The sequence below is a fragment of the Triturus cristatus genome, chromosome 8, assembly GCF_964204655.1.
Source record: "Triturus cristatus chromosome 8, aTriCri1.1, whole genome shotgun sequence".
Taxonomy (NCBI): Eukaryota; Metazoa; Chordata; class Amphibia; order Caudata; family Salamandridae; genus Triturus; species Triturus cristatus.
Genome location: NC_140591.1, coordinates 172239449 through 172248938, shown reverse-complemented (window position 1 = coordinate 172248938; position 9490 = coordinate 172239449).

Sequence of the window (9490 nt, the reverse complement as noted above, 5' to 3'; positions counted from 1 at the left end):
ATGCCCCCACCCACCCACCACCATTACAGCCGTTCTCCCCCCTGGGGGCAGATGGGGCATTGGCCCCCAATCTGCACCCTCCGGGGGGGCAAAAAGACCACTAGATACCAGGGAATTAAAAAAAAAAAAAATAGGGGTGGGGGCTGCCCAAAACGGGCAGGCCCATGCCCCCACCCCACCCCCCAATTATTACAGTCTTTCTGCCCCCCCCAGGGGGGCAAATGGGGCATTGGCCCCTGATCTGCCACTTCGGTGGGGCAGAAAGCCCACTAAACACCAGGGATTTTTTTTGCGCAATTCTTTTTAGGCCAATGCCCACACCCTCCCCACACAAAAATGTGAAAAAGGTGATTTTTTCAGCTAAATTTAAGGTTTGCAGGGCATTCTGGGTAAGGAAACGTTGGGGGATCTATGCAAGCCATACCTCCCTGGAATCCCCCGGGTGTCTAGTTTTCAGAAATGTGTGGGTTTGGTAGGTTCCCTGTTAGAATCCGGGTTCTCTGGTTGGCACAGGTAGGTACTTGTGACAAGCAGGGAACCTTTCCTCTAGTCAGGGTAAGGGGTTACACTACTAAAACAACCCCTGCTCACCCTCTGGGTAGCTTGGCGCGAGCAGACAAGGCTTATCTCAGAGCGTTATAGGTTAAGCATTTGTGAACACATACAGTAACCAAGTGACAACACTACAAATGGACACCACACAGGTATTTATATTAAAAATAAGGATTCTTTATCTAGGATTATCAGAAGACCATTAAACGATTAAAAATACACAATACGGTTGCTTAGTTGGTAGAAGATTGCTTAGTTTCTCTTAAGTTCTTAAATGCGACACTTTAAGTCAATGTACCTTAGATGCGACACGCAGGGCAACGAAAGTGTTGCAGCGATACAGATGCGTTGAAGTTCTTGGTGCAAAAGAAATAAAGACGGGATCTTACAGATGCGTTACGCTTCTCCGATGTTGCGAGAAGACTCGACTCGATGCGTCAGCTACAGCGGCGTCACCTTTGGCGAGATGCGACGACAGCGGCCTTGGCAGCGGCACTCTCCTCCGAAGTTGCGAGACGCTTCCGCTCGATGCGATGCTGCAGCGGCGACACCCCTTCTGCGAGATGCGACGACAGCGGCTCCGACGGCGGCACGCTTCTCCGTGGATGCGAGGCGCTTTTCTGGATGCGGTGCAATGCGACAACTACGATGGCTGCGATGGCGACATGCTTCCTCCTCGATGCAAGACTCTTCTCTCGGTGCAGTGCAATGCGACAGCTACGATGGCGACACGCTTCTTCGGCGTTGCGAGACACTTGCGGAATGATGCGAGACGCTTCCGCTCGATGCGATGCTGCAGCGGTGACACTCTCTGCGAGATGCGACGGCAACAGCTCCGACGGCGGCACGCTTCTCTTCCTTGCGTCGCGCTTCCAGCTCCTTGCGACACGCAGTCCCTCAGAAGGCCCAACAACAGCAGCAGGCACTTCCAAAAGACTCTGGGGAGCTGGGGGTGAAGTCCACTGGTCCTGGGACTTCGTTCAGGGGGCAAGCTCAGTTCAAGCCCTTGGAGATCTTTTTAAAGCACAAGTTGAAGCAAAGTCTTTAGTAGTCTTTCTCCTCTCCTTCAGCAGCAAGGCAACCACTGCAGGCCAATCCCCCAGGTCAGGGACAGTACTCCTCCTACAGCTTTCCCAGTTCCTTCTCCTCTGGCAGAGGTTCTTCTTGTTTCAGCAGGATCTGATTTCTTGGGAGCAGGGTCCCAATACGTATACCCCTAATTCCTTTGTTCCTCCGGGGTTGAGGGGCCTTTGCCCAGTCCAAACCAGTTCTTGAGCACTCTGTTGACATGACTCTGCCTTTCTATACAGGGTGCAGGGCAGAGACATCAGCCGCTCCGCAGGAGGTGGAGCCAGCATTGTGGTAGCAGAGCACAGCCCTATTCAGAGCCCAGGTGTACTCCTCCCACCCATCTGACTGCCAATCTTCCAATTCACCACCAGGCTGCCTAGCCCTGCCCCTCTGGGTTTCCCCAGCCCTGTCACTCACACAACCAGACAGGCAGATACACATCATAGCAGAGGCGGGCTGAAATTGTCAGACAAGCAAATACCAACTTTCTAAAAGTGGTATTTGCAAACACAGAATATTAAAATAAACTTTACTAAAAGATGTATTTTATTATTCTGAGTTCAGGCATACTAAACTCAAATTTCTACCATGTTCCCTGAGTCTGTTAGGATCATGGAATGTAACAATTCTAGCAGCCCATTCTAGCCTATGGAGAACAGGTAGCCTTACAATAGTGAAAAACGAAAATGGCTGTAATTCACTATTAGGACATGCCACACACATCAGGGCTTGTCCTACCTTATGCTTACAATGCACCCTGCGCTTGGGCCTACCATAGGGGTGAATAATATGAAGTTATGGGAAGGTTTAAGGACTGGCAAGTGTGTGCACTTGCCCAGTCAGCATGACAGTACCAGACTGCACGCAGGTTCTGCAATGGCAGACCTTAGATACATTTTACCAGGCCGCTTCTGTGGGTGGCACAATCAGTGCTGCAAGCCCACCAGCTGCATTTGTATTTACAAGCCCTGGCACTACTGGTGCACTTTACTGGGGTCTGACAGTAAACCAAATAAGCCAATCATGGAATCCAACCAACATTTACATTTTACATAGGGAGAGCATATGCACTTTAGTACTGAACAGCAGTGGTAAAGTGCCCAGAGTCATAGAATAGCCAACATCCGGCCAAAAGGGCCAGGTCCAACATTCCCCTAGGTGGCCGTCGAGCACCGGGCCAAAAACCCAGGTGACTCCCCTTGCAAAACCAAGTCGTTTTGAGGTAGGCAATTTTCATGTCGCCTCACTACGTTGTGGGCCCTTGCCTGTCGCGGGTACTTGGGCCTCCCACACGAGTGAGGCACCGTTTTTATCGGGAGACCCGGGGGAACGCTGGGTGGTAGGAAATTCATGTCAGCCCGGTGATGCCACAACTTTCCCACACAAAAATGTGTGAATAATGTAATTTTTTCAGCTAAATTTGCGGTTTGCAGGGCATTCTGGGTAAGGAAACATTGAGGGATCCACGTAAGCCATACCTCCCTGGAATCCCCCGGGTGTCTAGTTTTCAGAAATCTGTGGGTTTGGTAGGTTTCCCTAGGTGCCGGCAGAGCTATGGTTCAAAAACTACAGCTAGGCACTTTGCCAAAAAAGGGTCATTTTTCACAGCGAAATTGAGGTGTGTCCACGTTGCGTTTTGCGCCGTTTCCTGTCGCGGGCAGTAGGCCGACCCACACAAGTGAGGTACCATTTTTCTCGGAATACTTTGGGGAACACTGGGTGGGTGGAAATTTGTGGATCCAAGTAGATTGTAGAACTTTCCACCACAGAAATATGGGGAACATGTGTTTTTTTTGTGGCAATTTTTTAGATTTGCAAGGGATTCTGGGTAACAGACCCTGGTGGGAGGCAGTCAAGTCACCCCATCCTGGATTACCCTGGGTGTCTAGTTTTCAAAATGTATAGGTTTGCTAGGTTTCCTTAGATGCCGGCAGTGCTAGGGTTAAAAAAAATTGCATTGTGAAAATGTGGTGTGTTCACGTTGGGTTTTGAGCCATTTCCTATCGTGGGCACTATGCCTACCCCTACAAGTGAGGTACCATTTTTATCGGGAGGCTTAGGGTAATTCAGATTTGTAAAGGAACTGTTATTACCTATTGACTTTCGATGCATTTCTGCCTTCCAAATGAAAGACATTGTGTAAAAAAGAAGTCATTCTAAAAAATGACTGATAATTCTCATGCTAGTATGAGTATTCCCAATTTCGGAAATGTGCAAATATCTACTGTTTCTAAACTCTATATTTTGTTCCCATTTCAGAAATACATAGGTGTCTTTCATACCAATTTTTCCATGTACACATTTTTACAGAATAATTACTATATACCCGGTACATAATAAAAAACCATTGCAAGTTGCTGCTCAGTTTTTGGCTATGGGTTCGTCGGGTTCTTGGTGAACCTACAAGTCCTATATATCCCCACAACCAGTAATGTCCAGCGGATGTAACGGTAAAATTAGAAGAAGTTACAGGTGAAAACGTTGACACAAAAGGCGCTTTTTTTCAACAAATTTTCAATTTATCCTATATTTAACTGTTAGTTTCTATAAAGAAACCTTGATGGGTCTACACAAATGACCCCTTGCTGAATTCAGAATTTTGTCTACTTCTCTAAAATGTATAGCTTTCCAGGATCCATTATTGCTTTTGTACCCATTTCTACCATTAACTGGAAGCAGGTTTAAAGCACAAAAAATAGCAAAAATAGGCTATGTCCCAGAAAAATGCCAAAACTGTGTAAAAAATGTTGGGTTTCTGACAAAAGTCTGGTATCCCCTAAAAGCTGGGAAAATTGTGATTTCAGCCCCCAAACCCTTTTTTGATAACATTTGCAGGAAAAAACCCAGATGCTTTCATTTGCAGCCCGTTTTTCCCATTTTCCCCCCAAAAAACTACATTTTGCTGTATTTTGGCTCATTTCTGTGACCCCTCCATGGGAATCCACAAACCCTGAGTACCTTCAGAATCCCCATGATGTTGGAAGAAAAGGACGCAAATTTGGCGTGGATACCTTATGTGGTCAAAAAGTTACAAGGGCCTCAGCGCGCACTACCCCAAATAGCCAAAAAAGGGCGTGGCACAGGAGGGGGAAAAGGCCTGGCAGCGAAGGGGTTAATGGTGGGCGTAGTGCTCCGCTCTACCCACGGAGTGTACGTAGTGCTGCCTGCTTTGCGGTTCACGAAGTAGGCGTAGCAGGCAGCGCTATGCACACGCCACGGCGGAGCAGAGCTGCCCGCCACCCGCCCGCCCTCATTTTAAAATAATTTAAAGTATTTTAAAGTAAGAAAATGCCTTACCTGCCATGCGGCGTCCCGGGGCTCCCTCTTCCTGGTTCAGCGGCAACTTCTTCCCAGAAATGTGCATGCGCGAACGCCCGCGCATGCGCATTTTTCGCGAGAAATGCACATGGACGGGCGTCCGCGCATGCGCATTCGTGAGAAGAAGTTGCCGCTGAACCGAGAAGAGGGAGCCCCGGGACGCCGCACCGCAGGTAAGGCATTTTCTCTTACTTTAAAATACTTCAAATTATTTTAAAATGAGGGCGGGTGGGAGGCGGGCGGCGCGTAGTGGGGCTATGCGGAGCGCGCGAGTGTGCGTAGATTTGGCCACACTACGTGATGCTCCACGTAGCCCCACTACGCCCAGGGTTAGTCATCGTGTTGGAATCTTAGATCCCAGCTTGTCCATGCAGAGCGGCCATTTTTGCACATCGCTTCCCGCAGGGAGGCAGAGGTTATCCCGGGTCACATCAGCCACTCCAGAGCTCAGGTGCCCTTCTCAAGTCCCTAGCTCCCGTCAAGAACCAGTCCTTGCAGATGTCGCACTTAAAGCGGCTGACATCGTATGGCTGCCGGTGCATGGCGCGCACGCGCCTGCAACAAATCCTCGCGAGAACTAACTTTATGGACGCACTACGGAAATACGGCAAAATGTTGAGGGCATAGAAAAGGGACATTCATTACACGACTACCACACAGGCAGCCGTACTGCATAATGAAATTTACCGGATAGTGTTTAGGAGACAGGGGAAGCACCAGAAAAACGATTGCGGCCACATGGAAATAATACTACACCAGCATTGATTAGCAGCACTGGTACCTGAGGAGGCGCGATGCCTGTTAAGCATAATTTTCCATTTCAGTGCGGTGATGCGGATCACCACACTTAAATGCGTTAGTCTAACGCCAGATGCTTGGTACTTGGCAGGGCTGAATTAGGTGGCGTGGATTTGGACAAGCTGTGCACGCTAAGGCTTTTATGTCATGGGGTATTCAGTGGACGTTTGTCTTTTTTTCTGTGTAGAAATAATATGGTCTGTTTCTTTACCGTCCTGTAAATTTCTGAACAATTTGTTGAGCTAAATTGTATTGTTGCATTGTGTGTGCATGCAGGGAAGAACGAGTGTCTGGCAGACATGCAAAAAATCCTCCTACGTCTCAGTATTAACTTCCACACATCTAAGCAGTAATTCCAATCCTAGAATGAGTTACCTGTTTGCTTTACAACAACAGTAAAACAAGTAAGTGCTTTGAAAGCCTGTATAAGTAGCAAAGGTTTTAAAGGGACTTGTTTTCTTGCAAGGTATTGCTTTTCCCAGTTTACGGAAGGGATAAAAAAACATCTCCAGATAATAATAGGGTTGACAGAATGGTGCGATAGCAGAATATTGATACGTGTGGCTCGATACGCTATTTGCGTAAGAAAATACTATATATTTTTTTGTTATCCTCCATTAGTTATTAGTAAGGAAGGGGGAATAGAAGCGTTCACCGACAGCATTCTGTTAGTCTTAGGGAGACAAAGAATGCTGTGGTCTGTGGTAGATGCCGCCCAGAAGTCATAGGTATATGTATCAGGAGCTGCCATTGAAAGGACGTGGAAATGCGCTTTAGATGTTTCCAGTATTGCTGGCTATTGTGCGGTTGCAGATTTCGCTGGGCTGACAGTGGGTGCGTAAATGCTACGTTGTCACTGTAGGTTTAGTACATGAATCGCACATTCTCTCTGGTGTTTGTCCTTGGGGTGCTTGCTGACTGGGGCTACACATGGGTTCAGGTTTGCATTTGAAAGGAGGTTTATTTTAGTGGGGTACATAGTGTAAATTAATGTTGGTGAGAAGAAACAAAAATCGGACCCTTTGTACATTTAATATTATTGTGTGCATCATGCAGAGGATGAAAAGCAGCAGGAACGGCTTTGATGCCGTAGAGGCTAGCAGGAAGAACTGTTTTGGGGTGGTCAGTTGAAGAGATTGTTTAACATGTTTTAAACTACTACAGTGGCATTGGGGAGGGCAGCAGCTGAAAGGCTCTGTCTTTACTGGTAGGCAGTGGTTAGATGGGGACCGGCCATCAGTCTTTCTGTCGGTGGTGGGCGGTGGTCACGGTTTCACAGTGACATCCGAGGGGTGGTTTTAAAGGCGGGCGGAAAAGCATAACTGTGGGTTTCGTAGGGGTGAGGATAGAGTGTAATGGATGCGTTAGTAGCAGGCACAAAGGCCGTGGTCTGTGTTTGGAGGTGGTCCACTGAGCGGGCTTCGCTTGAAGGTGGGTCATCAAGTAGGAGGATGTGTTTGGTGGGCCGGCTGGAGGCAGTGTTATGTAACTGTGCTGGAGGGTGCAGCAGCAGTATTTACTGATGTATGTAAATCGCCCGATGAAAGGACAGATGTGACCAATGGAGGAACCAGAATCATTTTTTTATGGCTGAGGTGAGCGCCTGCAGTATGGCAGGTCGCTGGCCTGAGAGCTCTTGACTGACGCGGATAATGGGGGGCCCCCTCCTTGTACTTTGCAAGGGAGCCCCCTCTGCCTCAACTGAGTTACTGCCCCTGCCTGGGTTCCTGCCTCCCTAACTGCTGAATGGATGAATGATCCTTCTAAATTTCATATACAGAGGTGTGATAACTTGGCCCTTACAGCAACATCCACCGCCTCCAATATAGCAACCCAGAGGTTAGCTGGGCCCTAGTACCCCTGCAAAAGTTTCATAGTTGCATCCGTGCCGTTGTATTTTTGGGGTGCACAACACCTCCAATCTTTGGTATTAAAGCTGTAACATGCACATTAGGAACAGCAGCAGTTCATCTACAAACCTATTTTCTCATGTGGTGCTTTCTCCTTTGTGCCCTAACGCACCCTCATCAGTCATGTCTCTCTCTGGGGTGCCCGAAGGCTAGTCCCTGCCCCTCCAGGTCAGTCGGGAACTCTGCTGATCCTATTACTGAACTCAATTATCTGTTTAACATGAACCACAAAACGCATTTATCTTGGTTAGCCTCGTGCTGACAACCAGTGCCTCCTAATACTTGATGCAAGGGTCATTGTGCAAACAGCCTCTCTCGTCCCAAAAAATGAGAGGATCCCAAATTCGGAGCGGTGTTCGGGAATGTTCATCACACGCAGAAATAGGTGGAACAGGTCTGCCTGAAACACCGAACATGTCCGGATGCATTCCATTCAATTGTTTTTAGATCGTTCCTGCCAGGGCCGGACTGGCCGTAGCGGGCACGGGCAATCCCCCGGTGCGCCGCACTGGTGGGGTCCGGTTTTTGGCTCCTATGGGCCGGTTTTGTTACAGGGCTGATTTTGCAGCATAGCTGCAAAATCGGCCCTATAACAAAATCGGTCAAAAACCGGCCCTGGCAAAGAGCTTCGCGGCACCCTCAAGCCCCCCCAAGGCGGAGGGGGGGGGGCGGCCGAGCACTTTGCCAGGGCCGGTTGTAGTTCCCAGTCCGGCCCTGGTTCCTGCTGTTACAAACACCATCCGTAGGACACTTGGCCAGGGCCGGACTGGGAACCAAAACCGGCCCTGGCAAAGTGCTCGGCCGCCCCCCCCCCCCTCCGCCTTGGGGGGGCTTGAGGGTGCCGCGAAGCTCTTTGCCAGGGCCGGTTTTCGACCGATTTTGTTATAGGGCCGATTTTGCAGCTGTGCTGCAAAAACGCCCTGTAACAAAATCAGCCCCCAGGGGCCCAAAACCGGCCCCCACCCGTGCGGCGCACTGGGGGATTGCCCGGTGCCCGCTACGGCCAGTCCAGCCCTGCTTACTGCTTGTCGCATTGTTATGGGGAACCTAGAGAATGGGGAACCTCTTTATGTTGTGCCTTAGAGCAGACACAAGAGACTCTTCCTAATATGTATATGGAATACAAAGAAGTATTTGACGAGGTAAAGGCAACTGTCTTACCTCCACACAGGAGTTATGATTGCCGCATAGATTTAATCCCCGGGGCGGAATTACCAGTGAGTCGCATCTATGCCTTAACTGAACCAGAAACCGAATACTTACAGCAATATATCACAGACATGTTAAAAAAGGGATTCATTAGACATTCCACCTCTCCGGTCTCATCCCCCATTTTTTTTATTCCTAAACGTGAAAGAGGGTTAAGAGCGTGCCTTGACTACCGTGCCTTGAATAAGGTCACCATTAAAAACAAATACCCTCTTCCCCTCATATCAGTTGTGATAGACCAAGTAAGAGGAGCTAAGATATTCACAAAATTGGATCTCCGCGGGGCATATCATCTGATACGAATAAAAGAGGGGGATGAATGGAAGACGGTTTTCCGGACTAAATTCGGACTATTCGAATATTGCGTCATGCCCTTTGGGCTATGCAATTCCCCTGCGGCTTTCCAATTTTTCATCAATGAAGTTCTGCGTGAATATCTTGATGTATTCGTGATAGTGTACATTGATGATATTTTAATCTTTTCTCACACTGAACAAGAACATATCGTACATGTCCGAAAGATTTTGCAAAGATTACAAGACAACCAGTTGTTTGCCAAATTGGACAAAAGTACTTTTCACACCACTAAGGTGGACTTCTTAGGATTTGTCATTTCCCCTGAGGGAATACAC